The 21907-nt window shown below is 42.7% G+C and overlaps 1 pseudogene; it reads left to right on the top strand.

The window, feature by feature from the left end:
• The first annotated feature begins 920 nt into the window (after positions 1-920).
• Positions 921-4758, top strand: LOC140208737 (immunoglobulin lambda-1 light chain-like; annotated as a pseudogene).
• The last annotated feature ends 17149 nt before the right edge of the window (positions 4759-21907 follow it).

Genomic DNA, 21907 nt, shown 5'->3' with positions numbered 1-21907 from the left:
TTATATAGTTCCAGTAATATCTATAAACTGTAAATCATTTAATCATATCTGGTGTATTGTCTGTTATTTGAGCCAGGTGGGGTACATTACACAGCATCCACACAACCTATTATCCAGTTTGCCGGGGCCGAGGGCTGTTTCCCTAGATGTCAGCGAGCCGAGCGACGCTGAGGGTGGCCAGGGAGGCTACAAAAGTGTTACAGTTACAGAGAAAGTGCAGTGCAGGTAGACAGTAAGGTGCAAGGGCATAACGACGCAGATTGTGAGGTCAAGAGTCTATCTGATCGCAGTAGGAAACATTCAGTGGTCACATAACAGAAAGATAGACGCTGTCTGTGAGCCTGGTGGTATGTGCCTTTAAGGCTTTTGGATCTTCTGCCCTATGGGATGGGGAAGAAGAGAGAATATCCGTGACGGATAACGTCTTTGCTTATATTGGTTGCTTTGCCGAGGCAGCGAAAGTGTACACAGAATCCATGGAGAAGAATTGGCTTCCGTGATGTGCTGAGCTCTATGCACAACTCTTTGTAATTTATTTCATTTACCAGCAGAGCAGACACCATACCCAGCCTTGCTGCATCCAGACAGGATTCATCGATATAAGTTAGTCGAAGTTAGAGCGCCGGTGAGCGCTCTTTGCCCTGATATCTATGTGGTTGGACCAGGATAGGTTGTTGGTGATGGCCACTGCACGGAACCTGAATTTCTCAATCCTCCCTCTCGACCTCAGCATCACTTACATCGTTGCCCGCTTATTTCCTGAAATCTAGATCCAATTCATTCGTGAGTGGAGATTTACATGAATATATATTTCAGTGACTTTGCAGTCTTCTACAGTTCTTAAGGAGCAGCTTCGAAAGCCCTGAACAGTACTTGTGTCCGAAAGCCTTTGACTTCTGATTCTTCTTATCTGCTTCACCATGGCTAATTGGGTCTTGGTTCTTGCCGCGTTTGTGTACTATTTGATCAGTAAGTAGAATGCTTAATCTTAGCCATTACTGTCCCTTATGTCGTGCTACTAAAGGGTTTTAAATAATTATTTGTTACTTTCGCCAGCTGTAAACGCGGAGATGACTTTGATTCAGTCTCCGTTCGTATTGGCGTCTCCGGGTAGAACCGTGAAAATCATTTGTACCATGTCAGGGGGTATCATCGGCAGCTACTACACGAGCTGGTACATGCAGAAACCCGGCAGCGCCCCAGTCTTTGTGTGATATGGATCTCCACGAGAGGATCGGGAATTGCAGATCGATTCACCGGTTCCACGGACTCATCGAGCAACCAAATGCATTTAACCAGCATCTGCAGAATTCCTGTTGTTCAAATGCACTTAACCATCACCAAGGTGCAATGGGAGGACGCCGCCGATTATTACTGCGGTGTCTGGCACCACACAATATTCACCTCTGGGAGAGGAGCTAAACCGAATTTCAACATAACTTAATATTTGGTGGAGTGTGATCACCTTTTGATTTTGTTTGCTTTTTATTTTGTTTGAACCTTGGATTAATATTATCAATCCTGATACTTCGATCCCGTTTACAGGACACTTCCCATTTCATCCGTACAATACCGCAGGCAGAAAACTAACACATATGCATCCTGTTTGCTTGGTAGGGTTACTTAATTTAGCTGAGAAGTATCTTCAAAACAACTTGTGATCATTGCAATAACATTTTTAAAATAGCTTCGTGAATAAGTGCTTCGTGCTGTTGGCGAGTGTTCCTCAAATGTTTTCCAGGGAACAGATGTATTAAAATATATTCAGAACAGTTAGTTTTTGTATTAGACAGCGGAGGTGAAGTCCTGTTTAAAGCCAGCAACTCCTTGTATGAAGGATCTGAATGCCAATCGGCTGGAATATATTTCTACTAATATTGCTTTATTTTGTGTGTGTGTTATATGTACTGTGTTGTGCACCTTGGTCTCCTAGAATGTTGTTTTGTTTGACCATATACGTGTAAACAGTTGAACCACAATAAACTTTATTCTGAACCTGAAGCTTAATGAGGACAAAAGCAGAGCTGTGAATGTTAACGAATTGCAACAGAGAATTTCTATTTCCTTATGACCGTAAACCATAGGAACAGAAAGAGTGTGCTCCGTCATTTGATCATCGCTGGAATATTTTCTCTCAAACCCGTTCTCCTGACTTCTCCCCGTAACCTTTGATGCCATTACTAATCAACAAAGTATAAAACTCCATTTTAAATATACCCAAAGACTTGGTCTCCACAGCCTCCTTTGGCAATAAATTCCACAGATTCACTACTTTACGGATAAATAAATTCCTCATTATCTCTGTTCTAAAGGGCTGTCCTTCTATTCAAAGGCTTTTCTCTCAGGTCTAGACTCTCGCACTATAGGGAGCATCCTCCCACCTCCACTCAATCTAGCTCTTTCAGTATTTGGTAGGTTAAAATGAGACCACACCCTCTTTCCCCCACCCCCCCACCCCCAAATCTTCTGAAATCCAGCGTGTACAGGCCAATTGCCATCAAATGTTCCTTATACTTTAACTCTTTCATTGACGGGATCATTCCTGCAAACCTCCTCTGGTCCCTCTCCAATGCCAGCACATCCTTTCTTAGATATGTGGCCCAAAACTGCTCATGATACTCTAACTCTGGTCTGGATATTTCCTTTTAAAACCATAGAATTACATCCTTGCTTTTATACTCTACTCATCCCGAAATGAATACTAACCTTGTGTTTCCCTGCAAGTTATCATTCAGGGAATCCTGCACGAGGACTTCCAAGTCCCTTTGCACCTCCGACTTCTTAATTCCGTCCCCGTTTAGAAAGAAGTCTGTACCTTTATTCCTTCTACCATCGTGCACGACAGTACAATTTCCTACACTGTATTCCATCTGTCATTTCTTTGCTCATTCACCTGATCCGTCAAGATCATTCTGGGGACTCCTACTGCCTCAACACTGCCTACTCCTCCACCTATCTTTGCATCATCCGCAAACGTGGCCACGAATCCATAAATCCCGTCATTCAGATCATTAACTTTTAGCATGTGACGTAGCAGACTCAACGCCGATCCTTGCAGAACACCACTAGTCATAGGTCGCCAACCAGAAAAGATTATTCTCACGCTTTTCTCCTGTCAGTTGGCCAATGCTCCATCCTTTCCTGTAATACCATGTGCTCTTATCCTGGTAAGCAGCCTGATGTGTGACACTTCGTCAATGGTCTTCTGAAAATCCAAGTCAACAGCATCCACTGACTCTCATTTGTCTATCCTGCCTGGTATTTTCTTCAGGAATCTCAACAGATTTGTCTACTAAAATTCCCCTTAAGCGAACCGTGCAGATCACCGCTTATTTTATCGTATGCCACAGAATACCTAGAAACTTCTTCCTAACTACAGTAATGAATTCTAGCAATCTCGATATACTTAAATTCCGATTAAACATCAGCATGTTTACTAGGAAATTAACTGACGTCCAATTTCCTGCATTTTGTGTCCCTCACTTCTCAAACTGTGGAGTAATATTTGTGATATTCCAGTCACCCGGGCCCATAGACCCATTCTTGAAAGATCGTTACTAATGCCTCCATAATGTATCCACCTACCGCCTTCAGAATCCTGGAGCGTAGTCCATCTAGTTTGGTAACTGAGAGTGGTTATTGTGTATTCTTTCAGTGTGTATTACCCTAGTCCAACAACCCCTACGGACTTAATTGTGGGACTAAAAATTTAGAAATCCAAGTTGAAAACTTTAACTGGTATTATTTATTCCCATTCAAATATTTCCAAGATTTTTAGCCATTCACAATTCCTGCTTTACTGCGGCGAATTGTAGCATCTCCGAGGAGAGACAAAGGGACAGTATGTCAACTAAATCGACTGCCTCATCTCTTGCTTTTTACGTGGATAGCTGCGACGACATTTCGGAGTTTTGCCACGCGCTTTGCCATATCTCTTTCGGGATTTGTTATTGGTTCTATGATTCATGTCTTTACGATTTTAACATCATGGAACATGCCAATAATCTGTCACAATATTAACTATAGCATAGTTACATCATATTGGATGGGGTATCACGGGATATATAAAGTATATCTTATGTATACTGGAGAGTATTTCACCATTAGAGGGGTTCTGTCAGCAATCGTTCAGAAGCCTCTCCAATCGGATTTTGTTTTGCCATTATATCGAAATTTGTTATTTTATTGCTTTGAATTGTGCTGTTATGAAAACATCCTCGCTTTCTTTTACTTTGTAGCGATGTCTAATGTTCATGATGTATATTGGTTTTGGTGCGTTTGTGGAAGATCAAAATGCATTAATGAGATTCTGCGGTACCGGGGTTCTCAAGTATTCTGACTTTTATGGTTATAAAATCCCTGTAAAAAAGACAAAGTTTGATTCCAATTTATATCAATTAATAATTCATTTCCCTGCATTTCTTTCTATTTACAGATCCGCGAAAACCCGCTGTATCCGTCCTCCGACCGGCTGCGGAGGAAATTCTGGGACAGGGCACCGCCACCCTGGTGTGTTTGGTGAGCGGGTTTAATCCGGCCGCTGTGAATATCGAGTGGACGGTGGACGGCAGTACGAGAAGGAATGGCGTTGAGACCAGCCGGATCCAGCAGGACACGGACAACACGTTCAGTGCGAGCAGTTACCTGACTCTGCCAGCCTCACACTGGAACTCACACGAGCTTTACTCCTGCGTGGTTAAACACGAGTCTCAGGCAACCCCATTTCAAATAAACATCGCGCGATCCAACTGTATGTAATACAATATGTTTGTACGCTGATTCTTTAAAATAAAACAAATGAATTTCCTGTACAGGTACAACATTTTCGATTTTAGCTGACACATTTTTCAATCGGGAGAAAATATGCATTGCGTCCTACTGGGCATTCTTAAATTGAATTCATTCTGAAATTAATATCATTAATGTAATTTTATCCCAAAGTAAATCAAATCTACCTGATCTACGGTGGCGTTTGTGTCTTGTTCAATACGTCCGATAAGAGTAACATTTTTCAAAGGTTTGCATGGACAGTGAAGATTATCAAACTTGGGCATTCGATGAAATAAAATAGACAACGCCGCTTTAACGTTCTGCTAGTTATTGGGTAGATTTTCCAACTGAAGAAACAGTAATCACTATGGCTACATCAGGACAAGTGGCGTAATTACCTGTCAGCGAAATTTACATACATATTAAAATAAATCCTGATCTTACCTTTGTTTGAACATCGTAGGCATATTAGATTTCCAATTTTACCATTGTATTCATGGAATGGAAATGGTTTTTCTACAGCTGGTCATATTCAGGGAGACAAGGACTTGTGAACCCTGTGTAAGCAGCAGCCCAGAGCAGAGTAGCACTTAAGAGTTCAAACTAGTGACGTTTTTTCTCAGGTGTCCTTCGGAACTACGGGTTTCATTCGTGGTGATTTCGGCTTAGCGTACGTAACAACCCATGGTTCAAACATCTTAAACATTGAAAGTGTTAGTCCAAAGCATTTCTAGTAAATACAGTGTGACGGTGGTTGATTATGTAAAGCTATTTTGGGTTTAACAACAGTGAAGCGCTGAAGATAGCGCTGCGACATTTGTACATTAGTTTGTAGACTTTATATAATGATAGCTTTCAGTATGAAATGTAGAACTCCCTGGCCATAGTATAGCGTCTAGAAAGCGGTATCCGAAACATAAGATAAATATGTCTAATAAATAACGTAAAAGATCGTTTTTAGGCGAATGAGAATACGGATTGTAGTCATGTCTTTCTAATTGGTTGTACAAGTTGCTTTATCTCGATAAGAAAAGAACACAATAGCAAGTTTGCAATTAATTATTGAAATTCATACACGGGTTATTGAAGCTGGGACATTAATATCACTTAGTCTTTATCAATCACTCTGGACTGAGGCCGCTGAACTTGCCTTCTCTGAATATGGAAGGCCTAAGGAGTTTCCTGGAATAGACCGACCATTGCTCTGAGCAGGACAATTTTACACGGCCTGTAAACTTCGCAGTACTTTAAAATCGGCATTTTATATAAGAAACTTCCAGTTTCGCGCCAGAAGGACTGCGCTGGGGCATTCCAGTTACTGCGCGGCTGGTACACGGTTGTACTTTGTGTGACAGAGCATTCCGTGTTGTGATAGGACGATAAAATGACCAGAACTGCACTGGGAGATTCTGTCAAAGGGCATGGCTCACTCACCTTTTTTCTGTTATTCTGACATGTTTAAAATCCTTAAAACATATCAAACCATATAGTAATTATACGTATACTTAAACGATATAAAACGAAAGTACACACGAATGGATAAAATGTAATGCATCCACCGCTTCCTTTCTTTCACAATCCGCATTAAAGCAAATTACCTCTGGAATTTCTGCTTCTGGTCCGAAGGCAAAATGAAAGAGTGCAGTAAGTTCCACCCCATTGCTGAACAGTTGGAGAGTCGGGAAGTGGAAGAGCTGGGGAATGCAAATGGAGCTCGGGCAGATGGATTGAGTTAGATTTAGCTGCTCGCATAACGGGGAGGTGGTCTATACAGGGAAATATGTGAATGATCGCAGTTAGTATGACTGAAAAGAGTACACAGAAACGTTAACCATAGCACAGGTCTTTTGGCCCACGATGTTGAGCCCACCGATTTACCTAATCCAAGATCAATCTAACCATTCCCTCCCACATAGTCCTCCATCTTTCTTTCATCCATTTGGCCAAAGAGCTTCTTAAATGTCCCTCATATATTTGCCTCCACCACCACACCTGGCAAGGCATTCCACGAACACACCACTCTGTGTAAAGAATTTACCTCTGACATCACTCTATATTTTCATCCAATCACCTTAAAAGTATGTCCTCTTGAAAATGCCATTGCCGCCCTAGGGAAAAGGCACTGGCTATCCACTCTAACTATTCCTCTTATCTTATGCACGCCTGTCAGGTTTGCCTTTCAACCGTCTTCATTCCAAAGCGAAATGCCCTGGCTCGCTCAACCTATCCTGATAAAACATGTTCTCTAATCCAAGCGGCATCATGGTAAATCTCCTCTAAACCCTCTCTACAGCTTCCATGTCCTTCCTATAATGACCAGAATCAAACACAACAATGTAAGTATGGACCAACCAGTATTTTATGGAAATACAACATTAGCTGGTGGCCCTTGAACTCGATCCCCCGACTAATGAAGGCTACATGCCTTCTAAAAAACGTATTGACTTGCGCGGCAGTTTTTGAGGGGTCTATGCGCGTGAACCCCAAGATCACTTTGTCCTCTACACTGCCAAGAATCTTATTTTAACCTTGTACCCTGCCTTCGATTCGCTCTTCCAAAGTCCATAAATTCACATTTTCCCGCATTAAAAACCATCTGACATTTAACAGTCCAGCTACCCATCCCGTCAATGTCCCGTTGCAAACTACGACAATCTTATCCACAACACCAACAGCTTTGTGTCATCTATCCTATCGACCATAGTCCTCCATAACCCTCCCATCCATATTCTTTTAATATTTAAAACTTCTTTTAAATATTGAAATGGAACCCGCATGTACTACGTCCACTGGAATCTCGTTCCACACTCTCACTACACTCTGAGGGATGTTCCTCTTTAACATTTTACCTTTCACCCTCAGCCCATGACCTCTAATTCTAGTCTCAGCCACCCTGGTGTGAAAAGCCTGCTTACATTTTCACTATCAATTCCCCACATTTTCTCTTATTATCATTATTTTCTCTTCTCTATCCAATCTCCCCACATTCTCCTGTGCTCCAAGGGAGAAAAAGCTAACGTCTGCAACCTTTCCATATTACTTACGTCCTCAGGTCGGGAAATCATCATTATAAATTTCCTAGGTACTATTTCAATTTTGTTGACATCTTTGCTGAAGGTAGGAAGGTGTCCAAAGCAGTACACAATATAGAAACGCCTTACTAACATCCATGTACGTCACATCCACCGCTCTACTTTTATCAAATTATTTAGTCGCTTTCTCGAATAATTCAATCATATTTCTGAGACATGAACCGTCCCTCACAAAGCCGTGTTGTATGTAATCAGACTATGCTTCTCCAAATGCTCCCAGATCCTGCCTTTAAGAATCATTTCCAAAGTTTGACCACCACTGACATGATGCTCACTGGTCTATAATTCCCAGGATTATCCCTAATCCCGTTCTGCAACAAAGTTATAACATTTGAGACCCTCCAATCTTCTGCTACTCCTCCTGTGTCCAGTGAGGGCATAAAGATTATCACCATGAGGAAACATTCCCTTCCCTCGCTTCCCGTAGTGACCAGGGTGCACCCTATTCGGACTCGGGGCCTTATGCTTTTTTCAAAGTTCCAGAATATCCTCTTTCTTAACGTCACATGTTCTCGCATGTCAGCCTGTTTTATGCTGTCCACACACGTCAAGGTCTCTCTCAGTTGTGCACACTGAAGAAAACTATTTTAATGATCTCCCCTACCTCCTCTTGCTCCAAGCACATGGTTCCTCTTCTTTTACTCACTCTAGTCATCCTTCTGTTCTTCACCTACGTCTAGAACGTCTTGGGTTTTCCTTAATCATACCCGCAAAGCCCTTCTCATTCCCCCTTCCAGCTCTCTTAAATTCATTATGCAGCTCCTTCCTGGTTACTTCGTAACCCTCAAGAGCTCGGTCTGATCTTTGCTTCATAAACCTCTGGTGAGCTTCTTTTATCCTCTTGGCGTGATGCTTCACGTCTCTTTTCAACCGTGCTTCCTCCATACTACCATCCATGTCCAATTGGGAGAACCCTACCCAGAACTCCATTCGTGCTCCCTACACAACTTCTACATTCCCTTGTTCATTTCCCTGAGTACATTAATTCCCAATTTCTGCTCACAACTTCTTGTTTAATAGCATCATAATTCCCTCTCCTTCAAAACCGTCTGCTCTTATCCCTCTCCAAGGCTGTGGTAAATTAGGGAGTTGTGATCACCCACGAGCAATCTGACGCCTGACCTGTTCTATTAGCTAGCACCAGATCCAGTAAGAACTCTCTTCTAGTTAGCCTGTCCACATATTCAGGAATCCTTCATGAACAGACCTAACAAATTTACCCTGTCTAAATCTTTTGCATGTAGACTGTGCCAATCATTATTTGGAAAGTGCGTGATTGTGCAGCTTTCCAAAATTGACCAGCCTCGATGTTCCTGTGGTGGGGGGGGGCACTGTAGAATACTCCCACTAGAGTGATTACAACTCTTCCAATTTCTGAATTCCACCTACAGTAACTCGATAAACAATCTCTCCACGACATCCTGCCTTTCTGTAGCTGTGATACTCTCCCTGATTGGCAGTGCCACTCCTCCATCTCTTTTACCTCCCTCCCTTTCCCTTTTTGAAATATCTAAACCTGGGAACATCCAACAGCTTTTCCTGCCTTTATGACGACCATGTTTTGGATTATATTTTGGATCGGGAATAAGATCGTTTCCTCCAAGAATGAAAATGCACATACATGTTATTATTGTTTTTTACCTCATGGTGCAAGGTTGTTCTTTTCCTCGAGCAGATTAAACGCTTTTCGAGTCTTGGACGATTTCCTCGCCCAATATAAAATAAATTATAAACCATGGGAGCAATATTTTTTTTTGAACAACGTACTCACACGTGACACACTGGTGCGCGCTAGTTGGTTCATAGAGACATAGGCCGTGGTTTGATTAAGAGTCTTGGATAGCGCAGTGTTTCTACGTTTTAGCTGTTTTAAGATGGCGGCGCGCATGGACGCAGCGGCCCCTCGGGGAGTGATAAGTGTCTCTAGTGTTTGTTCTGTTTGTCCTAGACGCATAACAATGCAGTCGGAATATGCTCGTTAACATCAGGGCATACTATGTCGGAAAAACTGCCGAGTTCTGGTGTGACATGGACAGTTTACGCCGCTACAGACTACTATCCGCTACCAAGCCGGCTGCTTCCCGAGGAAGGAGGAAGCGAAAGCACTGTGAGAGAAGACAGAGGAGGGGTAAGAGGGCCGGCATCCATGCTAGGCTAAAAGCTATCCCCACCAGGCCAGCGGTGCTGCCCCTCCTGCTCTCCATCGACAACAGGCTGGATGAGCTGCGTCTGCTGAGAGAAACACGCAAGGAATTTAAAGACTGCTGTGTGTATGTCTTAATGGAATCCTGGCTCCATGACAACATACCGGACGCGGCGATACAGCTCGAGGGAATGACATCGTTTCGTGCCGACAAAGAGCAGCTAGCTCCGGTAAGAGCCGAGCAGGAGGTCTGTGTGTTTATTTAAACAAAGACTGATGTGTGAACGCTACAGTAGCTGCTAAAGGCTGCTCACCGCTGGATGAATTTCTCATTGTGAAATGCCGGCCGTTCTAACTGCCGAGGGAATTCACCATCATGCTTGTGGCAGCTGTTTACGTAGCTCCCAGTGCCAATGCTAAGGCTAATGCTAACGAAGCACTGGGAGGGCTACATGAAGCCATCAGTGAGCTACTGACTACAAATCCTGACAGCTTCGTGGTGATTGCTGGGGACTTTAACCACACCAGCTGAAAGACTGTGTTCCCCAAATTCCGGCAATATGTGGATTTCAAAGCGAGGGAAGACAACACACTGGACTTGGTTTATACCAACACACCACAGGCATACAAAGCAGCCCCCCGCCCCCATCTTGGCCACTCTGACTACATATCTTTCATGTTAACACCAGCATATAAACCACTGTTTAAACGTGTGAGAGCAGAGAAAAGGGAGATAAGGGTCTGTCCAAAAGGAGCAGCCTCAGCACTACAAGACTTTTTTTGCTCACAGACTGGGAGATATTCAAAACAGCAGCCTCCTATGACGGCCATACAGACATTGAGGAGTATGCGGAGGCTATAATCAGCTACACAGCCAAATGCACGGAGGATGTCACTATGATGAAAACCTTCACCGCACGTGGTTATAAAAAGCCATGGATGACAACAGAGGTGCGTTCACTATTGAAGGCCCGTGACACAGCCTACAGATCGGGGGACAGGAGTGCGCTTCGCTCAGCCAGGTCTGCGCTTTCACTAGGGATCAGGAAAGAGAAAGGGCCTACGCGGGCAAAATACATGGACACTTCTGTGACACAGGTGACGCCAGACGGATGTGGCAGGGAATTAAAGCTCTGACAGACTACAAGATCAGGCAGAAAACTGATGACAGCGACGCCTCTCTTCCAGACAGGCTTAACAATTTCTTTGCACGCTTCGAAGCATCGAACACTACAGCAAGGGGGAGATCCAGTCCCTTTTTACCATCCGACCAACCGGCTCCAATTATTGATCCAGAGCAAACAAGGAGGACCCCTGCCAGGGTCAACCCACGAAAAGCGGGAGGTCCCGACAACATCCCTGGACGTGTGCTCAAGGAATGCGCTGATGTGCAGACATTATCAACATCTCCCTTCGTCAAGCCATTGTCCCCAGATGCTTCAAAACCTCCACAATCATCCCTAGAGCAAAGAAATCAGTTGTAGCCTGTCTGAATGATTACCCTCCCGTTGCGCTGGCCCCCAGAGTGATGAAATGTTTTGAATGGTTTGTCAAGCCTCATATCACAGCCAGCCTCCCCTCATCGCTGGATCCTCTACATTTTGCTTATCGTCCAAATCGTTCTACGGAGGAGGCAATATTCACCACACTGCACACAGTTCTCTCTCACTTGGACAACAAAGACACTTATGCCAGAATCCTGTACATTGATTTCAGTTCAGCGTTCAATACCATTATCCCGCAGAGACTAGTGGAGAAACTGTCGCTGCTTGGCCTTAACACGGCCATGTGTCGCTGGATTCTGGATTTCTTGACAGGGAGACCACAGTCAGTCCATGTTGGCAGGAACATCTCTGACTCCATCACGCTGAGCACTGGATCCCCATGAGGCTGTGTGCTTAGCCCATTGCGGTTTACACTGCTAACACATGACTGTGCAGCAAGATTCAAGGAGAACCTGATCATTAAATTTGCTGATGATACTATAGTGGTGGGGCTCATCAGCAAAAGTGATGAAACAATATACAGGGAAGAAGTCAAACATCTAGAGAACTGCTGCAGTGATAGCAACTTAATGCTTAATGTCACCAAAAACAAGGAGATGATCGTCAATTTCAGACGGTCTCACCCTGAGCATACACCCCTCAGCATCAGCGGCTCCACAGTGGAGAGAGTGGAAAACATCAAGTTCCTTGGGGTGCAGATCTCGTACAATCTGACCTGGTCCAGGAACACTACTGGGATTGTGAAACGGGCCCAGCAGAGATTGCACTTTCTGAGGAAGCTTAAACAAGCATCACTCCCCACTAACATCTTAACTACATTCTACAGAGGCGTGGTTGAGGGTGTGCTGACCTTTTGCATCACAACCTGGTACTCCAGCTGCAGTGCTGTCGACAAAAAAGCCTCGCAGAGGGTGGTTAGGGGAGCAGAGAAGGTTATTGGGGTCTCCCTACCTTCTGTCCAAGACCTCTTTCAGAGTCGATGCTTTCTCAGCATTACATCCTTGCTTTTATATTCTACTTCTCTGGAAATGAATGCAAACATTGCATTTGTCTTCCTCACCACCGACTCAACCTGCAAATTAACCTTTAGAGAAGCCTGCACGAGGATTCCCAAATCCCTTTGCACCTCTGACCTCTTAATTCGGTCCCTATTTAGAAAGATGTCTACACCTTTATCCCTTCTGCCGATATGCATGACCATACAATTTCCTACACTAAATTCCGTCTGCCACTTCTTTGTCAATTCCCCTTAACCGTCACGACCATTCTGGGGATTCTTTCTGCCTCGATACTGCCTGCCCGTCCATCTATCTTTGCATCAAATGCAAACACAAAGCCATCTATCCCGTCATCCGGATAATAAACATTTAGCATGAAACGTAGCAGACCCAACACCGATCCATGTGAAAACCACGCGTCACCGGCAGCCAGCCAGAAAAGGGCCCCATTATCTTTAGCTTTGCTCCTGCCAATCAACCAGTACTCTATGCATGCTTGTATCGTTGATGTAATACCATGGGCTCTTATCCCGTAAAGCCACCTTATGTGTGACGCCTTCTCAAAGGTCCTCTGAAAATGCAAGTAAGCAACATCATTGACTCTTATTTGTCTGCCCTGCCTGTTACTATCTCAAGGAATCTCAGTAGATTTGTCAGCCTTGTTTTCCCGTTAAGGGAGCTATGCTGACCTCGGCTTATTTTATCGTGTGCCTTCGAGTACCTCAAAATTTCGTTCTTGCTAATGGCTTTTAGCATCTTGGCAACACCTGACGTCAGGCTAACTGGCCCATAATTTCCTGCATTTTGCCTCCCTTTCTTCTTAGAGAGTGGAGTAATATTTGCGATGTTCCGGTCCTCTGGACCCATTCCAGTATCTCGTGATTATTGAAAGATCATTACTCCTTAGTACAGCGACAACTTTCACTTATGCTTCATTTCCATCTGGCTTGCTCAACGTGATCGTTTTCACGTTTACTTTAGCTTCTTTCGTTCTATATCTATTAACCTGAAGTCACCAAGTTTCTGCTGTCCCTGTTCTAATTTCTACCCAAGTCGTCTTCCGCATAACGACACGCAGGACGCCACGCCAGGATCCACCACGGCCTCACCGGTGTGGTTGACGTTCTGCGACGTCTCAGTGTAAATGTCTCACCTGTGATACCAAATTGTCACTCGGCCCACCTTTTATTCCATTTCGAAATTCTCCAGTCCTGCAGGCCACCAAGTATTTGCCTGCTTCTAATTTTTAGATTCCTGATCATTTCTGTACAATGACGTTAGCTTGGATAACAACCCTGAACCCTGGAACCCATTCTTCAGCTTTTCTGCCTTATGCATCGTTTTCCTTGCAGATGGTCCTGAACACGATCTCTTTGCAAATTCTGTTCTGTAGTCTTGATACCTTATTGTGTGAATGGGTCAACTTTTCAAATTAATGAGAAAAAAATCATTATAAGTCCTGTGACTCAGGAATCCACTTTTTTTCTGAATTCTATAGACCTGTGAGAGTGATTATTGGGTTTTCTTTCAGTGTGTATTACCCCAGTCCAAAGAAATCCATTCGAATTTAGTCGTGGGACTAAAGACTAAAACCCCAAGTATAAAAACTTAACGGGCATTATGTAATTCTCGTTAAAATATTACATGATTTCTTAGCCGTTCACAATTCCCCGTTTACTACGGCGAATTGTTGCCTCTCTGTGCAGAGACAGAGAGACAGTACACTAATCAAATCCATTGCCACATTCCTTTCTTTTCACGTGAATGGTAGTGTCTATATGTCAGAGTTTTGCCACTCGCTTTGGGGGTGGATTGTTATTGGTTCTATGATTCATGTATTTACGATTCTGGAACATGCCAATAATCTGTCGCGATATTAACTATAGTATGGTTATATCAGATCGGATCGGGTTATCACGAGATATATGAAGTATATCTTATTTTACTTTAAAGGTTATTTCATGAAAAACGGCAGAGCTCTCGGCTCTGGCTTGGATTATCAATGATATACACTGGGGTATACTTAATTCCAAGTAATTGCGTCCCAGAAATTTCTCTTGATCACTGAGTGATGCTGGACTAATTCGATTTCGTGACTCACATTTCATGATAATGCGCATTAGCATTTTCATATTGAATTTAATCAATGCAAGGCAAAGTTATGATCGGCCGGCCGTTCCTCGGAATGGCGACATGTCCTTAACCTAAACTGGAAACCTGCTACTGTTTTGACCTGTACCTTACATTCTACCTCGGCATTAGAACAACTGGCTCAACTTCTGACACCAAATTTCACAGTTGAACAAAACAGCTTAATAGTAATATTATTTTCATTGATTTTCAAGGCTAAACTATTCCAGGTTTATCAATGCATGTGTGACTTGTGACTTAAAGCGATAGAAGATTCGGGCGAACTCTCTTCAGCAATCTCGATATATGTATATTTTGATTAAATATCAAAATGTTTGCTAGGAAATTAAGCACTAATGTTTATGGTTTCTCGGCTTTCATGATTTCAGTGCCACTTGAAGCAGTAGTTCTGAGGTGCGATCACTATAATGACGCGCTGATTGTCCAGAAGCCTGTACGATTGCCAATTCAGTCTCACAATCAGGTTTAATATATCATCGGTAAATGTCGTGAAATTTGTTAACATAGCGGCAACTGCACAATGATACGTATCTAAAAACTAAAATAAATCAATCAATTACTGTAAGTATATACATATATATTAAATCGTTAAATTACAAATAGTGTAAAACCAGAAATAATAAAAAAGTGAGGTAGTGTACGTCCATTTGGAAATCGGATGGCAGAGAAGAAGCTGTTCCTGAGTCGCTGAGTTTGGCGTTTGTACTTTATTCCTGACAGAAGTGAACAAACATTTCCTTCGAAATGTGTTATTTTTATAGGCTTGAAGTTTGTTATTGTGGGGAAAACATCCTTCTCTTTACTTTGTAGCGATGCCTAATGTTCATAACGTGCATTGGGTTTTACGCCTTTGTTAAAGATCAAAGAGATTTAGTAGTGTAAGGGTTCTTAGGAGTTGTTGTAAAATCGCTGAAAAAGGCAAAGCTTGATTCCAATTTACAATAATTACAAATTCATCTCCCTGCACTTCTTTCGATTTACAGATCCGCGAAAACCCGCCGTATCCGTCCTCCGACCGTCTGCGGAGGAAATTCAGGGACAGGGCACGGCCACCCTGGTGTGTTTGGTGAGCGGGTTTAATCCGGCTGCTGTGAATATCGAGTGGATGGTGGACGGCAGTACGAGAAGGAATGGCGTTGAGACCAGCCGGATCCAGCAGGACAAGGACAACACGTTCAGTGCGAGCAGTTACCTGACTCTGCCAGCCTCAGACTGGAACTCACACGAGCATTACTCCTGCGTGGTTAAACACGAGTCTCAGGCAACCCCATTTCAAACAAACATCGCGCGATCTAGCTGTATGTAACACAATATGTTTATACGCTGATTCTTTAAAATAAAACAAATGAATGTCACGTACAGATATTAAATATTCGATTGTAGCTAACATATTTTCCAATCGGGAGAAAATATGCATTGCGTCCTGCTGGTTATTCTTAAACTGCATTTATTCTAAAGTAACTTTGTCCCAAGGTAACTAAAATCTACGGTGGAGTTTTTTATCTTACCCAATGTGACTGACAATACATTAGTTTTCAAAGATGTGCACGAACAGTCGTGATGATGATCAAACATTGGCATTCGGTGAAATAAAGTAGACCACGTCGTCTTAACGTTGGGTCAGTTATTGAGTAGATTTTTCACTTGAAGAAACTGTAATCACTATGGCTACAACCAGTACATGTGGTGCAATTAATTGTCAGAGAAATTTACATACGTATTGAAACAATCCTTTATTTCAACATCGTGGGCATAATCGATTGCCAATTTTAGTAACACAATCAAAATGCTGGAGGAATTCAAAAGGCCAGGCCGCGTCTATAGAAAAGAGTAAACAGTCGAAGTTTCGGACCGAAACTCTTCATCAGAACCAACGTTAGAATTCCATTATTCATGGGAAATGGTTTTCCTCCAGCTGTTCATATTCAAGGATACCGAAGAATTGTAATTAACAGCGGAGCAGAGGACAACAGCACTTATTAGAGTTCGCACCAATGATATTTTTGCTCGCGTCCTTCAGAACTACAGGTTTCATTCGAGGTGATTTCGGCTTACGGTACATAACAACGCGTGTTTCAAACATCTTAAACATTGCAAATGATAGTCCAAACCAGATGTAGTAAATACAATCTGACGGTGGTTGATTATCTAATGCTATTTCGGGCTTCACAACAGTGAAGCGCAAGCGATATTTGTACATCAGTTTGTAAAGTTTATATAATGATAGATTAAGTATGAAATGTAGAACACCGTGGCCATAGTAGGTAGGTCTGAGAAAACCATATCGTAACCATAAGATAAATGGCTTCCATTCCAATAAATAACTTAACAGATAAGTTTCAGCAGGATGAGAATACGGATTGTAATCACGTCTTTTTAATTGATTTTACAAGTGCTTTTATCTCGATAAGAGAAGATTAGTAATAGCAAGTTTGTAATTAATTATTGAAATCCATACACGGTTTATTGAAACTGGGAAAATACATTCACGAAATTTTCACCAGTCGCTCTGGACTGCAAACCGCTGATACTGCCTTCTCTGACTATAGGGGGGGTCTGTTTTTTTTTCACAGCTGCATGGACCAACCATTCTTTTGAGCAGGAAATTCTTACAGGGCTTGAAACCTGAGCGGCACTTCAAAGTAATATTATGCAAAAGACAATTGCAGTTTCGCGCCACAACGACTATGAGCGGGGGTGGGGGAGCATTTGAATTACTGCACGGCAGGTGCACAATTGTAGTTTGTCTGGCAAAATTTTCGGTTTTGTGATAAGTCGATAAAATGACCAAAATACGGGTCGCCCATTGAACTGCACTTGAAGATTTTGTCAAAGGGCATGGCTCACTTCAAACTATCAAATTTTAGAAACATTTATTTAACATTTTAGAATTTTTCTGTTATTCAGACATGCTTAAAATTCTTCAATATCCTTAACAGTTACAAAATTAAACATTAATTAAATACTTAAACAATTTAAAAAGAAAAGAAACACGAACGGATAAAATGTAATGTATCTATCCCTTCCTTTTTTTCTTCTATCTTCACCAACCCCATTGGAGCTCTGGAATTCTGCGTCTGGCAAATTCAAAGAGTGCCGAAAGTTCCAATTCCATTGCTGGACACTTGGAGAGACGCAAAGTGGAATAGCTGGGGAATGCAAATGCAGCTTGTGCGGGTGGATTGAATTCTCCCAGTAACAATATCGAGAAATGTTGACATTTTCATAATCTTTTCTTCTCGAGATAAAGCAACTTGTATAACCAATTAGAAAGACGTGACTACAATCCGTATTCTCATCCTCCTGAAAGTTATCTTTTAAGTTATTTATTGGAATGGAAGCCATTTATCTTATGCTTAGATAAATGACAGCCGGTCCAAAAATAAATGTTCGGGATGGATGACAGGAATATTTTCATTAACAATACATTTCAAGCTGTGGGTCAGCTCACAAATTTAGATGCCCGCGTAATGGAGATGTGATTTAAACAGAAAATTGGTGAATGGACGTAGTTAGTATTGTAGGAAAGAGAATGCAGAAACGTTAAAACATAGCACAGGCCTTTTGGCCCATGATGTTGTGCCCACCTTTTAACCTAATCAAAGATCAATGTAACCATTCCCTCCCACATAGCCCTCCGTTTTTCTTTCATCCATTGGCCTAAGAGTTTCTTAAATGTCCCTAATATATTTGCCTCTACCACCACACCTGACAAGGCATTCCAGAACACAGCACTCTCTGTGTAAAGAACTTACCTCTGTCGTCCTTCTATACTTTCGTCCAATCATGCCTTCTCGTATCAGCCAATACCGCCCTAGAGAAAAGGCACTGGCTATCCATTCTATCTATGCATCTTATCCTATGCAGCCCTGTCAGGTCGTCTTTCAATCTCCTTCATCTCAAGAAAAAAGCCCTAGCTCGCTCAACCTATACTGATAAAACATATTCTCTAATCAGAGCGGCATCATGGTAAATCTCAATAGACAATAGACAATAGCCAATAGGTGCAAGAGTAGGCCATTCGGCCCTTCGAGCCAGCACCGCCATTCACTGTGATCAGCATCATCCACAATCAGTAGTACCCCGTTCCTGCCTTCTCCCCATATCCCTTGACTCCGCTATCATTAAGACCTCCATCTATCTAACTCTTTCTTGAAAGCATCCAGAGAATTGGCCTCTACTGCCTTCTGTGGCAGAGCATTCCATAGATCCACAACCCTCTGTGTGAAAAAGTTTTTTCCTGAACTCTGTTCTAAACGGTCTACACCTTATTCTTAAACTGTGGCCTCTGGTCTGGACCGCCCCAACATCAGAAACATGCTTCCTGCCTCTAGCAGGTCCAACCTCATCTAAACCCTCTCTGCAGCTTGCACATCCTTCCTATAATGACCAGAATCAAACACAATAATGCAAGTGTAGTCTAACCAGAATTTTATAGAAGTGCAACATTACCTGGTGGCCCCTGAATTCAATCACCTGACTAATGAAGGTCATATGCCTTCTTAACAATCCTATTAACTTGTGCTGCAATTTTTGAGGGATCTATGGATGTGGATCCCAAGATCCGTCTGTTCCTCGATGCTGCGAAGAATCTTCCCTGTTACCTTGTACTTTGTCTTCGATTTCGAACTTTCAAAGTGCATCACTTCACATTTTGCCAGACTGAAATCCATCTGCCCCTTCTCAGCCCAGCTACGTGTCCCATCAATGTCCCATTGTAAACTACGACCATCTATACCCAACCACACCAACAACCTTGTGTCATCCATCCCAGAGACTTGCACATAGACCACAGACTTCCATACCCCTCCGATCCATATTCTCATACAATCTTCTTTTAAATATTGAAATCGAAACCGCATCCACCACTTCCACTGGCGACTTCATTCTAGTCTCACCCAACCTCAGTAGAAAAAGCCTGCTTGAATTTACACAGTTTATTCCCCTTATAATTTTGTATACATCTGTCAAATCTCCCCTCATTCGCCCATGCTCCAGGGGAAAAAAGTGCTAACCTCTTCAGCTTTTCCCTGTGACTTCGGCCTCAAGTTCCTTGTAAATTTTATCGGTACTCTTTTAACTTTATTAATATCTTTCCAGAAGGTAGGTACGTGTCCAGAACTGCACACAATATAGGAACGCCCTACCAAGATCCATGGACACCACATCCACTGCTCTACCTTCATCGATTTGTTTTGTCACTTTCTTGAAAAAGGCAATCAGTCTCGTGAGCTAGGACGTGCCCCTTACAAAGCCTTGCTAATATATGGAATCAGACTATGCTCCTCCTGAATCTAAGAATCATTGTCAAAATTTTGCCCACAACTGACAGGCAAATCATTGGTCTATAATTCCTAGGAATATCCCTATTCCCTTTCTTCAACAAAGTAATAACATTTGAGACCTTCCGATTTTCTAGCAATCCTCCTGTGGCTAGTCAGAATGCAAGATCGTCGCCAAGAGGGAACAATCTCTTCCCTCTGTGACGGGGTCCTGAATGGCCCCTATTCACTGTGCTTTTGAAAAGCGAGAGAGAGAGAGAGAGTTATTTACCACCGACATTTTCTTTTGAAAGAGAGGGAGAGAGACGAAGACTAACTGTTGGACTATCACTTTAAGGAACGAGAAAGAACTGGTCAACTGTTGGATTTCTGCTGAAGTGGAGATAGCACCGAGCAGCTCATAAGTTGCTATGGTGACCGAGGGCGTTATTAAATGGACAACTGATGTTATGATTTTCGGCAGGTTGTGGATACTTCTTCAAGGACTTTTGCCTGCTTGTGCATTTCTTCACAGAGAGATGCAGGAAGGATTATTTGAATGACAGTTGATGCTCAGCACGGGAAGATAAAATAGGAGATCAGATGATAGACCTCAGACACATGTTCTGGACACTGAATGAGCATTATTTTGCCCGCAGGAATAGTTGGTTTTGGAGCATCGATCAGGCGGATCGATCCGTCGCTCTTGCAGTGGAAAGGAGGAAAAGGGTTGACTGCTGGAGAGTTGTCCATGTATCCACCCTCGCCTGGCGGATAGCTCCACCACAGAAAACCGGTTCCCTTTGTTAAAGTCACAGTCGGTGATTGTTAAAGGATTTCAAAGGACAACGAGAAGATCGACGGCGTCGGCTCACCTGAAAACTCAAACCTCTCCCTCTCTCTCTCTCCGTCACTTCACAACTCAATACCACGAACCGAACTAAACTGAACGTTACTCATCATCGTAAGACTGTATCTTTTTACCCCTAGGCTTGGAAGCTTGGTTTTTCATACATATATTTCCACACTTACTGATATACTCACTTATGTATATAATCATTGCTAACCTGCTTGATTTATCTACATTTATATTACTGTATTGCGTAGTTACTAATAAATATTATTAGTTTATAGCAATACTGGACTCCAAAGTGTTTTCCATCTCTGCTGGTTCTTTATTCCCGTCATGAAGTTCGTGACAAAATTGGAGGCTCGTCCGGGATATGAACAAATTGGTTGGGAGGCTTGTATGAGTTGATTGGGGGAAATACCCTTTTGAGTTGGTTGTGTGGAAATACAGCAGAAATGGATGTTAGTATTGAAGATCAGCTTCAGCTCCTGTTGGAAAAATTAAAGGAAGAGCAAAGACAGCATGAATTGAAATTAAAACAGCTCAAGAGAGAGGCTAGAGGCAAAGCAGAGAGAAGAAGCAGCAAAACAGGGAGCAGAGGCAGCAAAACGGACTCAAGAGGAAGAAAAACAGAGACAGTTTGAAAGGGAGAAATGGCAACGTGAGGATCACGTGGCAGTCAAGCAGAGACGGTTCGAGCTGGAAAAGGTAGAGAGGTTGCAGCAAAAAGTCTGAAGTCGGACCCTGATCATTTTTAAAGTTTGGAAGGGCTTGTTTTGATCAATGAATTTAAAAATTGTGTTCTTGATGATGTAAGGGTATACCCAGATGCAGAGGATGCCACTACCTTGCAGGGGTTTGATAAGAAAGCAGATGAAGAGGTTTTAACCCACAAGGTTGAGTTTACGCCAGAAAAGAGTTTGCCAGGGAATAGCTGACAGGTTCGGGGTGACCTTGAATTTGAAACTGGGACAAGTGATGACAGCCCAGGAGAGGCAGCTTTCTGATTGAATGTGTTCAGGTTGTGGAAGCACCTGTGAATTCACAGAGTTCTGAACCCTATGTTAAAGCTCAGTTAAATACTGAAGTGTCTGACTTGGTTGAAACGGAATGCAGTTTTTGTGTGTCAGATGAGTT

Source organism: Mobula birostris, chromosome 2, assembly GCF_030028105.1.
Source record: "Mobula birostris isolate sMobBir1 chromosome 2, sMobBir1.hap1, whole genome shotgun sequence".
Taxonomy (NCBI): Eukaryota; Metazoa; Chordata; class Chondrichthyes; order Myliobatiformes; family Myliobatidae; genus Mobula; species Mobula birostris.
The sequence above is the reverse complement of the archived record's forward strand: the minus strand, read 5'-3'. Positions and strand labels throughout refer to the sequence as shown.